The 15366-nt window shown below is 63.8% G+C and overlaps 1 gene segment (V, D, J or C); it reads right to left on the reverse strand.

Annotated features, from left to right (window-relative positions):
* Window positions 1-955: 955 nt before the first annotated feature.
* LOC309797526 (Ig alpha-1 chain C region-like) overlaps window positions 956-15366 on the reverse strand; it is a 140143-nt gene continuing 125732 nt past the window's right edge. The window contains exons 2-4 of the C gene segment in view: window positions 2088-2390; window positions 1570-1893; window positions 956-1401 (exon numbers count right to left, since the gene is read on the reverse strand).

Genomic DNA, 15366 nt, shown 5'->3' on the forward strand with positions numbered 1-15366 from the left:
CCAAGCAGAAGCTGTCTAGGGGCCCTGGGTGAGAGCTGTCTCTTCTGACCCCTCTCCACCCCTGCCCCCCACCCCATCTATGGCTCAGGAACGCATGGGAGACTTGAATTTGCGGACCAAGTGGGGAGCAGGTGATGCCTGAGAGAGGTCTCTCCAACTGATCCCTGAACTGTGCCCAGCTGGGTACACAGGGAGGCCTGAGGCCTGGAGGGACCTGGGGCAGCAGGTCTGGGCCCGGGGAGGACCCCCTGGGGGCTCGGGTGGGGACTCCTCTTGCCTTCCTGGAGCTGGTTCTGGGCTGTCAACTTCCTGCACCTGCAGGGCTCAGACGTGTGTGTGTGTGTGTGCGCGCGTGCCTGTGCGTGACCACGAACACGAGAGTACGTGTGCATGTGTGTGCGCCCCCGTGTACATGTGCAGAGCAGTGGGATGTGGGGTGGGGAAGGCTGTACCCAGGTGGGGTGGCCCCCTTTCCGTGCGGTCGGTGCGGCCGTCCTGCACTTCTGTGCGCTGTGCCCACAGAGGGCCCCTGGAATCCAGCCCTCTCCCTTCGCCACGCCTCCTGTGAGCCCCCCTCTGCGTGATGGCACCAGCCTCTTCTCTGGCCGCCAGGCTCCCCTCTCCCTCGCTCATGCCTCCCGGCTGCCCCTAGAGGCAGTTTCCTGAAATACAACTGACCAAGTCACCTGTCCCTGGGAACTTTCGTGGGGCCACTGCTCTCAGGACACAGGAGGCTGTGCCTGCCTCGCACATCTCAGCCCCAGTTCGACCCTCACTCCTGTGCTCACACTCATGCACGGCCATGAAGGCACATCCAGGGTCAGGCTGAGGGGAAACCAAGGCCTAGAGAAAGTCGGGGCAGGGGCTGCTCTTTCCTCCTGGGTCCTGCTCCCTCCTGGTGTGTGCAGACCCCGAGCACGGACAGATAGGCAGCCGGAGGGAAGCGCAGAGCTGCTTCAGGCGAGCATGGAGTTTATTCAAGGGGCGGGTGGGGCGGGGGCACGGCTCAGTAGCAGACGCCATCCACCTCCGACATGACCACGGACACGTTCACGTGGGTGGGTTTACCCGCCAGGCGGTCGATGGTCTTCTGGGTGAAGGCCAGGGGCAAGGCCTCGTGGCCCACCATGCAGGAGAAGGTCTCCCCCTGCTTCCAGGCCTCGGCGTCCACGCGCAGCACGCTGGTCACGGCGAAGGTGGGCACACTCTGGCTGGGCTCGGGCAGGGGGCTCCAGGTCAGGTACTTCTTGCGGGGCAGCTCCTGGGTGCCCTGCAGCCACCGCACCAGCACATCCTTGGGGCTGAAACCTCGCACCAGGCAGGTCAGCGTCACCAGCTCGTTGAGGGCCAGCTCCTCCGACGGCGGCGGCAGCAGGTGGACCTCGGGCCGGAACATGTTCTCTGGAGGGCAGAGAGCAGGGTCAGGGGTCTGGGCAGGGAGGAGAGTGCCCCCTGCCCCCTGGGCACCCCGTGTGGGGGGTGGGCGGGAGCTGGAGGGCGGGGTGGGCTCAGGAGTGCACCTTGCGCACTGTGGAGTGCCCAGCCACCCACTCGCGGGTCAGGGCCCACCTGGGCGTTTCTTGATGGTGGCGGTTAGCGGGCCCTTGGACTCGGGGTGGGTGGCGGCGCAGGAGAAGGACTGTTTGTTTTTCCAGGGATCGGTGCAGCCCGGCAGGACGCTGGACACGCTGAAGCAGCCGCAGGAGTCACGCTTGGGCAGCTCCTGGAAGGCAGCCTTCCCACCTGTCGGGTTCCAGGTGAAGGTGGCGCCCTTGGGGTCTCTCAGGCCACTCAGCGTACACGTGAGGCTGGCATTGGAGCTCAGGAGCAAGTCCTCAAGGGCCGGTGGTTGCAGGGACAGGCTGAGCTTGCACGGACACAGAATATCTGGAACTGAGAGAGAAGCCAGAGCAGGTCAGCAAGGCCCTCCGTCCGCCTCCCTGGCCTCCAGCCCCAGCCCAGGCCCCTCTTGGCCACCCCCCCGGCACTCAGCCACCTCTTGTCTGAGGGGAGTGCCCACAGGGATGCAGTGAGGGAGCTGGGTCAGGGTGGCACCATGGGGACCCCACCCCAGCCCGCCCTCTGACCTTGTTGGCAGGGCACGTCCACGATCTTGCTGGATCCGGAGAGGTGCTGCACCTGGCATCTCACAGACTTGTTGTCTGGGCACTGGTTGGCCGGCACGGTCAGCTGGCTACTCATGGTGTACAGGCCCCCGGCCTGAGCAGGGGGGAAGTTCCTGATGGTCACGCCCTCGCCGCTCTTGCTCCAGGTCACCTTCAGTGGCTCTGACGGGAAGAAGCCCTGGACCAGGCAGGCAATGACCACCTGCCCGGCTGGGTTGTCGCTCCCAAGGTTCAGTGGGAAGAGTCTGGGGCTGGTTTCAGGCACTGAAACACATGGTGTGCTGTGAGATGGCAGCCTTTGCGCTGACCAGACGCCCAACACAGCCCCACAAGGGCAGGATGACGCCTGCCTTTCCTTTACACACAGAAAGTCAGTGACTGCCCCAAGGTCACGCAGCTTGTACGTGGTGCACCCGGGGTCGGCAGTGGCCACCTGAGTCCAGCTAAGCCATTTATGAACGTGCTCCTTGGGGCTCTGAGCACGTGGGCCACCCACGTTCCTCAAACGTGAGTCCTGGCTGTTGCACACGGCTCTCCCACTGACCAGCTGAGTCTGTGTGTACTGTCGGAGCCTCAGCTGCCCTCTGTGCAGTGGGCACGGTCATGCCCTTCCCCAGGGTATGGGGTACCATGAGAAATGGGCCCAGAGAGAGGGCAGAGAAAAGACAGAGCAGCCTGGGCTTGAAGCTGAGTCTGCATGGGGGCCAGTTTGTCTGTCCTGGGGCTCAAGCTGGGGAGGAGAGGGGACCTGAGACTTCTACGTTCCCCCTCCCACTTCCTGGGTAAAAGTCCCAGTCCAACCATCTCCCCCCTACAAAGCCCACCCCCCACCCCATCGTCCTAAACTAGCGGTTGACTCCCATGGACTATGGGGACCTTGAGGCTGGAGGCCCAGGTTCCAAATCAGTCCTTCGGGGCTGCCCCCTGGAGAGCTGGGCTACAGAGGGCATGGTCTGCGCTTGACCTTTCACAGCTCCCTTCCTGTCAACTGGTGAAGGGAGAGGGGAGCATCACAGTTGCACCCTGAGGCTGCATGGCCCTTGTGTGCCCCCAAGAAACATAGGGGGCTGTCTGGCTGGAAACCAGGGCCCTGGGTGTGATCCATGTTCAACCCACTGTCTCCTGTTCACCTCAGGCACTAGCCCAGTCCACCCCAGTTCAGCCCAGCCCGGCCCAGCCCAGCTCGGCTCATTTCAACCCAGCTCAGGCTAGTTCAACCGAGCTCGGCCCAGCTCAACTCAGTTCAAACCATTTCAACCCAGTTCAGCCCAGCCCAGCTCAGACCAGCCAAGCTCAGCCCAGTTCAGCCCAGCTCAGCCCATCCAGCTCAGGCCAATTCAGCCCAGTTCAGCCCAGCTTAGCCCAGCTCAGTTCAGCTCAACCCAGTTCAGCCCAGCTCAGGCCAGCTCAGCCCAGCTCAGCCCAGCTCAGCCCAGCCCAGCCCAGTTCAGCCCAGCTCAGCCCAGCCCAGCCCAGCTCAGCCCAGCTCAGCTCAGCCCAGCCCAGCCCAGCCCAGCCCAGTTCAACCCAGCTCAGCCCAGCTCAGCCCATCCAGCTCAGGCCAGTTCAGCCCAGCCCAGCCCAGCTCAGCTCAGCTCAGCCCAGCCCAGCCCAACCCAGTCCAGCTCAGCCCAGCTCAGCCCAGCTCAGCTCAGCCCAGCTCAGCCCAGCTCAGCCCAGCACAGCTCAGCTCAGCTCAGCTCAGCTCAGCCCAGCCCAGCCCAGCCCAGTCCAGCTCAGCCCAGCTCAGCTCTGCTCAGCCCAGCCCAGTCCAGCTCAGCCCAGCTCAGCCAAGCCCAGTCCAGCTCAGCCCAGCTCAGCCCAGCTCAGCTCAGCTCAGCCAAGCCCAGCTCAGCCCAGCCCAACCCAGCTCAGCACAGCTAAGCCCAGCTCAGCACAGCCCAGCCCAGCCCAGCCCAGCCCAGCCCAGCCCAGCCCAGCCCAGTCCAGCTCAGCCCAGCTCAGCCCAGCTCAGCCAAGCCCAGCCCAGCTCAGCCCAGCTCAGCCCAGCTCAGCTCAGCTTAGCCAAGCCCAACCCAGCTCAGCACAGCTAAGCCCAGCTCAGCACAGCCCAGCCCAGCCCAGCTCAGCCCAGCTCAGCCCAGCTCAGCCAAGCCCAGCCCAGCTCAGCCCAGCTCAGCCCAGCTCAGCTCAGCTTAGCCAAGCCCAACCCAGCTCAGCACAGCTAAGCCCAGCTCAGCACAGCCCAGCCCAGCCCAGCTCAGCCAAGCCCAGCCCAGCTCAGCACAGCCCAGCCCAGCTCAGCACAGCTCAGCCCAGCTCAGCCCAGCTCAGCCAAGCCCAGCCCAGCTCAGCCCAGCTCAGCCCAGCTCAGCTCAGCCCAGCCCAGCCCAGTTCAGCCCAACTCAGCTCAGCCCAGCTCAGCTCAGCTCAGCTCAGCTCAGCCCAGCCCAGCCCAGCCCAGCCCAGTTCAGCCCAACTCAGCTCAGCCCAGCTCAGCTCAGCTCAGCTCAGCCCAGCCCAGCCCAGCCCAGCCCAGCCCAGCTCAGCTCAGCTCAGCCCAGCCCAGCCCAGCCCAGCCCAGCTCAGCCCAGCTCAGCTCAGCCTAGCCCAGCTCAGCTCAGCCCAGCCCAGCCCAGCCCAGCCCAATTCAGCCCAGCCCAGCCCAGCTCAGCCCAGCCCAGTTCAGCCCAGCTCAGCCCAGCTCAGCTCAGCCCAGCCCAGCCCTGTTCAGCCCAGCTCAACCCAGTTCAGCCCATTTCAACCCAGCTCAGCCCAGCTCAGCCCAGCTCAGCTCAGCCCAGCTCAGCCCAGTTCAGCCCAGTTCAACCCTGTTCAGCCCAGCTCTGCCTAGTTCAGCCCAGCTCAGTCCAGCTCAGCCCAGCTCAGCTCAGCCCAGCTCAGCCCAGTTCAGCCCAGTTCAACTCAGCTCAGCCCAGTTCAGCCCAGTTCAGCGCAGTTCAACCCAGCTCAGCTCAGCTAAGCCCAGTTCAGCTCAGCCCAGCCCGGCCCAGTTCAGCCTAGCTTAGCCCAGTTCAGCCCAGTTCAACCCTGTTCAGCCCAGCTCAGCCCAGCTCTGCCTAGTTCAGCCCAGCTCAGTCCAGCTCAGCCCAGCTCAGCTCAGCCCAGCTCAGCCCAGTTCAGCCCAGTTCAACTCAGCTCAGCCCAGTTCAGCCCAGTTCAGCGCAGTTCAACCCAGCTCAGCTCAGCTAAGCCCAGTTCAGCTCAGCTCAGCCCAGCCCGGCCCAGTTCAGCCTAGCTTGGCCCAGTTCAGCCTAGCTTTGCCCAGTTCAGCCCAGTTCAACCCTGTTCAGCCCAGCTCAGCCCAGTTCAGCCCAGTTCACCCAAGCTCCGCCGAGTTCAATGCAGCTCAGCCCAGTTTGGCCCATTCTACCCAGCCAAGCCCAGCTCAGCTCAGCCCAGCTCAGCCCAGCCCAGCCCATGTGTACAGCACCCTGCTCTGTGTCTTCTGGGTTGGTGGCGGTCTGCCTTTCTCCCTCTTGTCTCTGTACTGGTACCTCTCTTCCATCCTCCCATCCCAGGAGGCCATAGTACGGCCTGGCTGTGGAGGAGATGAGGCCTGATCAGCTTCTGGGACCCACCTGCTCAAGGCTGCCAGAGGGTCCAACACGGCTGGGAGAGGCCCACGCCTTTTGGCCATGTGGCCATGCCCTGCTGGTCCCTGTGCCCGCCTGCCCAGAGGCGCTGGAGTGGGGAGGGAGAACCAGGCCTCGTCCAGGCCCGCTGATGGCCGTGTGGTCTCAGCCGACCCTTGCCCCGCTCTGGGCCATTTGCACTGTGAGGTGAGGCTGATGCTGGGAAGGGGCTGCGTGACGGTGTCTGGCCCACAGCTGGGGGTCACTCACCCACTTCCTGTCCCGCCAGTTGCGGCTGCATGCCTCCACGTCATGTCTGGTTTGTGGTCTGGCTGTGGCGGTACCAGGTGTGTGTGGCCTGGGCTGTGGGACCCCCAGGAGCCTGGCCCTGGCCTGAGGCCATGTGGGTGCAGGCGGGTGCCGTGGTGGGGTGTGTCTCCACAGGGCGTCCACGGGGCTGGGCTGGGGGCCGAGGTGCAGAGAAGCAGAGGCTGAAGTAGACAGAGTCAGGGGCTTAGGGTCCCTGAGGTAGAAATAGTCCCCGAGGTGCGGATGGAGTGAGGGCCGGAGGGGAGGCTGCACAGGCCGGCAGGGGCGGGAGCCCCAAGGGACAGCCTTGCCAGAGTGACCGCAGTGAGCAGGCCCCACAGACCTTCAGGCCACAGGGTGGCTGTGAGGGTGGGGAGCCTCTCCCTCCCGGCCACGACCAGGGGCTGCCCCTCCTCCTCCAGCCTCAGCAGCAGCAGGGCCCTCGACTGAAGCTGGACAGGGGGTGTGGGCCCCCCCCAGCCTGGAGCCTGGAGTCCTGTGGGTCGGGGTGGCTGAGGGCCTGCCCCTGCCTGCATCCACCCAATTCCCTGCCCAGGGTTCTCCCACCCACGGGCCCTGCCGGCTGCCCAGCCGCTCGGCCCTCCCTGGTGCCCCTCAGGAGGTGGCCCCTGCCCGGGCACACGAGGGGCCGTGGGGCCTGGTTTGCACCTGCTTTCGCATGTTCATTCATTTCTTCACACCCAGAAGGTTCTGGAGCTACACACAGGCACCTGTGGTCCCCTCCCGGGAAGGACACCATTGGGGGGAGAGCTGCAGGCAGGTGGAGGGGGAAATCAGCATTTCCCTGGGGGAGGGGCGGGCCCAGGACGGGAGTTGGGGCAGGTGGGCTGGGAGGGGGAGATGGATGGCGGAAGGGCAGCCTGGGGCAGGGCACTGGGTGGGCAGACACACCTGGCTCGGTCAAGGGACTTCTGGGGTTTTATCACGGACCCCGGCACACTCACAGCATCGCCCACGAGGCGCACTTCCTCCCGGGCTGCCGGCCTCTGGTCCACCCCACGCCCGCCACTCTCACGAGCATGAGCAGCGCCTGCATCGTGGCTGACTGGCCCCGAGGATCCTTCCTTTTGCTGCCCGTGAGGTCCTGGGGCCCTGCACCTTCTGGGGGTCTGAAGCCCCGGGGTCCCCTGGAGCCGCCCCGAGGGAGCTGGAGGCGGGGGACTCGGGGTGAGTGCTGGGGCAGTGCCTGGTGGGAGTGTAGGAAGCACAGGGCGGTGCGGGGCCAGGGGCCGCGCTCTCCTGAGGCTGGTGTCCCCCATGCAGACAGCACTGCCCTGCTGTGGGCACAGACGGGCACGGAATGGGGGGCAGAAAGAAAAGCTTGGGCTTGAAGCGGACGGCTGTGGGGCCTCGCACGGCCTGACGATCGCAGCGGGTGGGGGCAGGGCCTAAGCCCAAGCGGACACTGTTGATGAGACTGATGGGCACCTCTGGGATTCGGGACTCGTCGAGCGCGGGTCCAGTCGGGAGGGAAGAGCCGGGACCGGGCGAGTCCTCCCCGGGCTTCTTCGGAAGGAGGAGGGGCCTCGGCTTGGCCAAGGCTGACTGGCTGGTGTTGAGTGTCCTGGGGCCGCGACAAAGGACCTCACACTGAGGGGCTTGAAACAACAGAAATTCAGTCTCGCACTCTGCAGCCAGACGCCCGAGATCCAGGTGTCCCAGGGCCTGCTCCTGCCAGAAGCTCCAGGGGAGGGTCCTTCCTGCCCCCAGCCTCTGGTGGCCCCAGGCGTCCCAGGCATCACCCAGTCTCTGCCTCTGCCCTCATACAACCCCCTGCCCTGAGTCTGATCTCTCTTCCTCTGCCCCTTGTAAGGACACTTCTCGCTGGATTTGGGGCCACCTGGACAATCTCACCTTAAGATCCTTAACTTCAATCACACGTGCAAAGACCCTTCGTCTGAACGGGATCTCACCTTCACGGGTTCCAGGGCTTAGGACGCGGACATAACCTCTGGGCCTGGGAGCACCATTCCGCCCACTGTGGTGGGTTAATGAAGAAGAAAGAGGAGGAGGGACGGAGGGGAGCCCGAGAAGGTGGGGTCCTGCTGCTGGGAGGGCGTGTGCGGCAGGGCTGCTGGGTCTGGAGCCCGGCTGGCTGGCTGGGATCCATCCTCCTGCTCTTGGGCTGTGCTCCCACTGTGCCAGCCCCTCTAGGTGGGGTGACTGTCACTGTTCTCGGAGAGACAGCAGTGAGCGGTCCTGAAGTGGGATCTTAGTTCCCTGCCCAGGAATTGAGCCCGGGTGTCCTGGATGAAAACCAGGAATCCTAGCTGCTAGACCACCAGGGGCCGGAGGCTAGGAGCAACGTTGCCCTGGCTCTTGCCCTGTTTGAAAGCAAGAATGTTTCAAGGAGGCAAAAACTGTAAAAAGCAGGTATAAAGTTTATTATTAGAAGCACAGCACAACGTGTGGGATAGAGAAGTAGCTTATTTAAGACAGGAGCAAGGCAGAGATACTCACCTGGAGAGAGAGGGTGTGGGCGTCCTCCCTGATGAGGCGCAGTAAAGGGATGGTCAGGTGGTTTGCACAGGGCAGTTCTCCTGGATCTTTGTCTCCCTCTGGCGCATTTCCTCGCCTCTTTTCCCACCTCTGACCTGTCCTAGCGCCCTCCCGACAAGTGTGTGTCTTTTTGACAAGAAAGATTCCAACGCAAAGGCTGACGGGAAGTTTGACCACACGTTAGGGGGGGGCAGCCCCTCCCTTTTCGACCCCCGAGGAGGCTTCCTGCGCATGTGCAGTCGGGGAGCTTTCCCTGACCTCAGGAACGATAGACGTGGTCGTCTCATCTCTACTCCAGCAGGGCTCAGCTCCTGCCACTGACTTTGTCCTGGGAGTGTCAGGGAAAACAGAGCTCCAGTTCACTCTGCTTGGCAAGCTCCAGCTGCTTAGCCCAGGGGCCCATCTATCTCCCAATTCACTACCTTTCTTCCCGACTTGGGGAAGATGCACGTTGTCCATGTGTGATGACGCCCAGCTCACAGGGGCCCACGTGGGCTGAGCCCTTGCAGCCCTTGTTCTGGATTCCATGGTGGGTCTCATGATCCGGGGTGCAAGTCAGAGAAAGGGGACGCTCAGCTCTGCCGCCAGGGGCTCCCAGCTCAGGAGGTGGGGAGGAAGGCCCCTGGACCTCGGCTTGAGAGCCGTGCAGGTGGGGCCAGCCCTGGGGCCTGGCTTCCGGAAACTGTGTGCGAGTCTGTGCAGGTGTGAGTGTGTGAGTGTCGGTGTGAGGGGGCCGAGCAGAGCAGGACTGCGCCCTGGACCTTGTGTGAATTGCTCTACTGCCCCTCTCATGTTCTATTGGAACCAAACACTCGGGCTTTCTGGACAAGCCTCAGAGTTGCCCAGTCCTGGGTTTTCTATGCCCGACCTCCACAGGCTGCATGGTCCGTGTCGGAGTCCATGGGAGGCCTGGTCTCCCAGCGCAGATGGCAGCTCTCAGAAGGGCCTTCGCCACAAATGGACTCTCCTGTCAACAGAGTCTGGGCACTTGTATGCTGGGAAGGAGGCCACCGGGCCCAGAAGAATGGTCTTAACTGCTCACAGGTCCTCAAAGAGGCCAAGAGGGTCACTCACCGCCCCTAGTTTCCTCCTTTTTGTACCTTTCCTAATAATCGAAACCTTTTCTTCCTGTTATTGGCCACCCGGTTTTTCCTTTCTGTGAAGGACCCACTGCTCACATTTCTTTCTTTTCATTGGTTGCTGAGTGCTCTTTGTATATGAAGGAGTCCTGCCCTGTGTCACATGTGCTCATGTGCTCTGCCCCGTTTCTGTTGCACTAGAGCCCCTTGTGGGCGGGCTTCTCCAGGTCTTTACCCTCAGGAGGAGGCTCAGCCCATGCCCACCACTGTGCTTGGCCAGCCGGCCCTCTCCCTGGTGCCTGTGGCTCCTGTCTTTGTGGCTCCCAGCTTTCTTCTCGAGGACGGTGGTGGCCAGCCCCACACAGCTCTTGCTTGCTCATCAGGACGTCCGGGCTGGCGGGATGGGGCCTGAGGACTGGCCTGTCTGTGTGAGCTCAGTGGGTGGATGGCTGGGTGGTGACTGGGGCCCCAGGAGGCTGATGCTGGCCTCCAGCCTGGTGCTTGTGCAGCTGTGTTCCTGTGGCCTCCTGCACTGACCGCTGAATGAACCCCTGCCCATGGGGAGCGGAACTGTAGCCTTTACCTTCATGCGGGGAGGGGTGGTGAGTCTGGGCTGGAGGCCTGTAGTGCAGGCGTGGTGGAGCCTGAACCGGGGTCTCTGTGGGCATTGAAGGACTCTTGAGGTGGAGCCTGGCTGGACACTTGGGTCCTCGAGGCCCAGAGCTGCCCTCTGCCCCCTTCCCTCTGGCCCCTTGTCCACGTCCTCGGAGGGGGGCACCTCCTGCTCCCAAGGTACCACAGGCACCTCCCCCAAGGTACGCTCAGGTGGCATGGGATTCTTTAATGAACTTTACTAGGAAAAGTTAGGAGAGAGATCAGACGAGGGCACGGGGGATGGGGGCGGGTGCTGCAGGGCTGATTTGGCCACACTGCGGACCCCTTGGGAGGCGCCTTCTGCTGTGGGACCGTGCCTCACAGCCTAGGGCCCTGCCTGCAGCCCCGAAAACTCCCTTGGCCTCTCCCCAGAAGGTCTGCTCTGCATCCTCATTCTGCACGAACGGGGCCTGGGGGTGGACAGCAGGGAGGGTGGGCACGGGACAGGAGCAGGGCATGGGGGGCAGCGCACTTGGACCTGGGGGCACGGAGGGCGGGACTGAGCCTGGGGAGTGAGCCCTTGGCTTGGTTGGGCTGGACTCAGATGCTGGATTGGGCTGGTGGGGACGCTGAGTCCTAGATTTGGCTCTGGGCTCCAGCATGGGCTGGGCCATGGGCTCCAGGCAATCACTGTGTTTCAGGGGTTGTTCAGTCAGAACCGGTGTGGGCCCAAGCGCAGGAGCCTGGGAGAAGCCTGGGGTGGTCAGCACCCACGCCCAGCCCAGGTTTCTCTGTGGAGGGAACAGATGCTCTTCTGGGACTTGCCCCAAAGTGGGGTGGGGTGGGGCTGTGATAGGCGGGCCCCCTGTTGCCTTCGACCTTGGGACTGAACTGGGGCCTCTTGGCGCCCATGTGCTGGTCGCTGGGCCTCTGGCTCTGGCCCCTTGGGGGCTGGTCTGCTCCTTCCTCCGGCCTGGGGTTGAGCTGGCAGCCTCGGGGACGCTCACACGAGGAGGGAAAAGGCAGGGCTCTGTGGCGTTCGTGTGGTCGCGGGAGGCCTGCGGCCGCTCCAGGAGGATGGCAGCCAGGACCCACTTCACCTGGAGGATGGCGTGCGTGAGGGACTCTGCCCGGCCGAGGCTCTCCCTCGCTCGGGACGCCCCGCCCTGGAACGGGGCGTCCGTGCCCACCTTGCAGAGGGTGACGGCAGCACCGTAGCTCACACTAAGCAGGAAGAGCGCCACGAAGGTGAGGAGGCCGGTCCACGTCCCCTGCAGCTCATCGCTCTCGGCCTCCTCTGCACACAGGTCCTCCAGGGCCGGCTCTGTGGGTGTCAGCTGGTCAGCCCCCTGGCCTCGGGGTCCGACGGGGAAGAACAGGCCTGGCCGGCCTTAGGGAGTCGAGGGGACTGGGCCTGGCGCCCTGGTCCTGGGCAGTCCCTCCATCTGGTCCCTCTGCGACTGCCCAGAGCCATCAGCCGGACCTGGAGGGTCGGGGGTTGGAAGCCCCCGAGCTGGCCGGCGGTCGTGGGGGGCGGCACCGTTCCCCTGCCCTCTGCTGTCCCTGCACTCTCGGGTGGCTGGCGTTTTCTCTGCCACCATTTCTCCGGCTTTTCTCCTGACTGCTGGTTGCCCCTCTCAGCCCCGTGGGCCCCTCACCTCAGCTCCAGCTCTGCCCCACCCCGCTCCCTGCCCCGTGGCAGGCGGGGTCCCCTGGCCTGGGGAGCACCCATGTCCACCCACTGCATGGCCTGTGGCCACCCAGTCCGGCCCCCTGGGCCCCGTTCCCGCTCGGCTCCATTCTCACCAGCCAGGGGGCCCCTTGAAGAGCACAGGCCGGCCTCCCTGCCTGGAGCCCTCAGAAGGGGGTCTTGACCCGGGAGGGCCCCTAGGGTCATCGGATCATCACAGTGGGTGCCCTGAGGGCTGCCCCTGGCCCCCGGTTCCTCCTGTCCTGCGGCTGGGCCCCTTCCTTCGCCAGCACAGCCTCTGCTCTGGGCTCGTGTTCAGGGTGTGGGCTGTGCACGTGCTGCTTTCTGTGTGGATGTGGTGGGTGCCTGTGTGCTCTCCATGTGTGTGTCTGTCTGTGTGTGTCCATGGGTGTGTCCACGTGTGTGTCCACGTGTGTCAGTATGTGTGTCTGTGTGTATATGTGTGTGTGTTCATGTCTGTGTCCCCATGTGTCTGTGTCCATACGTGTCTGTGTATATCCATGTCTGTGTGTGTTAGAGTGTTTGTCCATGTGTATCAGAATGTGTCCATGTGTGTGTCCGTGTGTGTCCACACACATGTGTCTCTGTGCGCCTGTGTCCATATGTCTGTGTGTATCCATGTGTGTGTCCATGTGGGTCTGTGTGCCTGTTGGGTCTGTGTCCATGTGTATCAGTGTCTGTGTCCATATGTGTCCGTGTATATCTGTGTCCATGTGTGTCAGTGTGTCTGTCCATGTGTGTCTGTTCATGTGTATCAGTAGGTGTATCTGTGTGTGTTCATTTGTATGTGTTCATGTCTCTGTCCCCATGTGTCTGTGTCCGTGTGTGTGTCCATGTGTGTCAGTGTGTGTCTGTGTGTCCAACTGTCCATCTGTGGGGTGCAGCTGACAGGGAGGAGTTGGCTGCAGGAGGAAGCCATGTGGGGCGACGGGTGGGTCCAGGGGCCCAGGTATGACGGGGAAGGGTTTGGGAGTGGCCTGGGAGCGAGGGCCTCGGGAGGCCACCTGTGAGTGTGTGTGAGATGCTACCAGCGGTTGGCAGTGCCGTGTGACTTGGGTGGGTGTGGAGCCCTGGCACCAGTGGGTATGACAGTGTGAGGGTGCGTGTGAGGGCTGGGCACTTCCCTGGACCGATCAGGGTGGAGTGAGGCTGAGCAGCAAGATGGGGACACTGGGTCCCGACCCTGGCCTGGTGTAACCATGCAGGTAGGATGGGGGGTCAGAAGGCAGGGGTCAGAGGAGTGGGCTCCGCACTGGACCCTGTGCATGGTTGGCCCATTTGTGCCCAGGAGGTGACAGTGGAGGGACCTGTGTGTTGGTGCCAGTGCGGGGGTCTGACTCGGCCCATGTCTCTACCTGGAGGGCCTGTGTGTGCGGCTGGACTTGGGAGCCTGGGGGCTTGTCTGTGTCCAGAGGGGCTGGCGGGAGGCTGGAGGTGGAGGCTGAGGCCTCCGGGAGCTCCAGGAGAGGCTGGGGTCTCTGTGGTCCCTCCCCTAGGACCACTCTTGGGCTCTTAGGGCTCCTTTGACTGGGTAGAGTCCATAGTGGGGTGGTGGGGAGGGCGTCTGACACAGATGGCGATGCTGGACGGAGCCGCGCCTCAGCCCCGGCCCCCACCCCGTGCTTCCCTTTCCTCGGTGCCAAGACACCGCTCCCTGCCCCACAGCTCCCCAAGGACGGGCACGCCCAGGGCTCTGACCAGGCACTGGAGTGTTTATTGACAATGGATGGAAGGTCTGGCCGGCCCCCTCCCCCGCCCCAGCAGGCTGGAGCCCTGGGATGGGGGGAGGGGGGAGGCCAGGCATCATTTACCAAGGTCGATGGACATGGATTTCTCGACCGTCCTCGAGCTGGGCAGCGCCTCGTGCGCCACCTGGCAGGTGAAGTTGCTTTTCTGCTCCCAGTCGGCCCCCCTGACCACCAGGTGGCTGTAGATGAAGAAGGCGGGGAAGGTGGACACGGAGTTGCGGACCTTGTGGGGCCTCGTGCTGGTGTACTGGTCCGCCTGCATCAGGGCGCCGTTCTGCAGCCACCGCACGGAGATGTCCGCGGGGAAGAAGTTCTGGATCAGGCAGGTGAGGGTGACCTCGCCCTTGGTCCTGAACTCCTTGGGTGGTGGGAACACGTAGACCTGGGGAACCATACGCTTGCCTGCAGACAGGTGTGCGGTCAGCCAGGCTCCACCTGGGGGGCCCGCCCACCTCCCCTCAGCCTGCGGCTCACCAGGGCCCTTGGAGATGGAGCGCAGGATCTCCTTGGGTAGGTGTGGGTGGGTCACTTTGCAGTAGTAGGTCTCGCCCTCAAGCCAGTCACTGACTTCCACCGGCAGGGTGGACGTGACGGTGACCGTCCCGTTGAAGTGAGTCTTGGTGACGAGCGTGTCTGGATCCACTCGATCCTTTTTCTCCGTGGACCAGGTCAGTGTCATGTCCTTGTCGCTGGCCAGGTCCACCACCAGGCAGGTGATCTTGGGTGACTTGTGGACGTACAGGTCGAGGGGCGTAGGTGGGCTCAGGTAGGTGCTCACGCCACGGGGCTCGGACTCGGCTGTGTGTGGGAGGGGCTGAGTGAGGCTGAGTGTGCCCTCCTCTCTGAGTCCCCAGCGGCTGGGTGTTGGCGTGGGCGAGGGCCATACCTGTGCACCTGCGGGCGTGGTTGTCGTAGGTGAAGCCATAATAGGTGACCCGGCAGGTGTAGGTGATTTGGGACACCCACTGGCCCTGTGTGATGTTGAGCTCGCTGTAGGTGGAGGCCAGTTGGCCCTCCACCCTTTCGGGGCCGGTGTGCGGGAACACGTCTGTGGCCTCACGCCCGTCCACCAACCAGGTGACCTTGATTTTGCCTGGGGTGTAGCCGGAGATGCGGCACAGGAGCTGGATGGTGGTATGGGTGTCCCCACGGGGGTCGCAGGAGGAGTAAAAGAGCTTCACGGTGGGGTTGGTGAAGTTCTTGGCGCACCCTGGCGGCAGAGGCAGCAGGAGTGGGGCTGGCATCTCCGAGCCCCCAGCCCTTCCTCCCTGTCCCTCCTGCCCGGCCTCCCCCCCCCACTCTGGCTGTCTCGCGGGCTGGCCCAGACGTGGCTCACCAGTGACGGCCTTGGTGGCGGTGGTGTTGGACGCAGCGTGAGCCACACGGCAGGTGAACGTCTGCTTGGACCACTCGCCCGAGACTGTCACCTGGCTGCTGGTGGTGTAGAGGCTGGACTGCACGTTTTGGACGGCAGGGAAGGTCAGGGTGCTCCTGTTCAGGGGCGCTGTGTCCCAGGTCATGGCCACTGGCCCCGGGAAGTAGCCCGTGACCAGGCAGCCCAGCGTCACAGAGGTGGCATTGGTAGCGCTTGTGCAACAGGAGCGCAAGGGGTAGACAGATGGGCCGTGGATGGGTGCTGTGGGGACAGGACGCGGGTCAGTGCTGGCCTCAGGACCGTCACCCGTATGTGCCAGGCTAGCTGCTGGCTTTGGAGGGTGGGCT

This window comes from Mesoplodon mirus (assembly GCF_964341445.2).
Source record: "Mesoplodon mirus genome assembly, contig: HAP1_SCAFFOLD_682, whole genome shotgun sequence".
NCBI lineage: Eukaryota > Metazoa > Chordata > Mammalia > Artiodactyla > Ziphiidae > Mesoplodon > Mesoplodon mirus.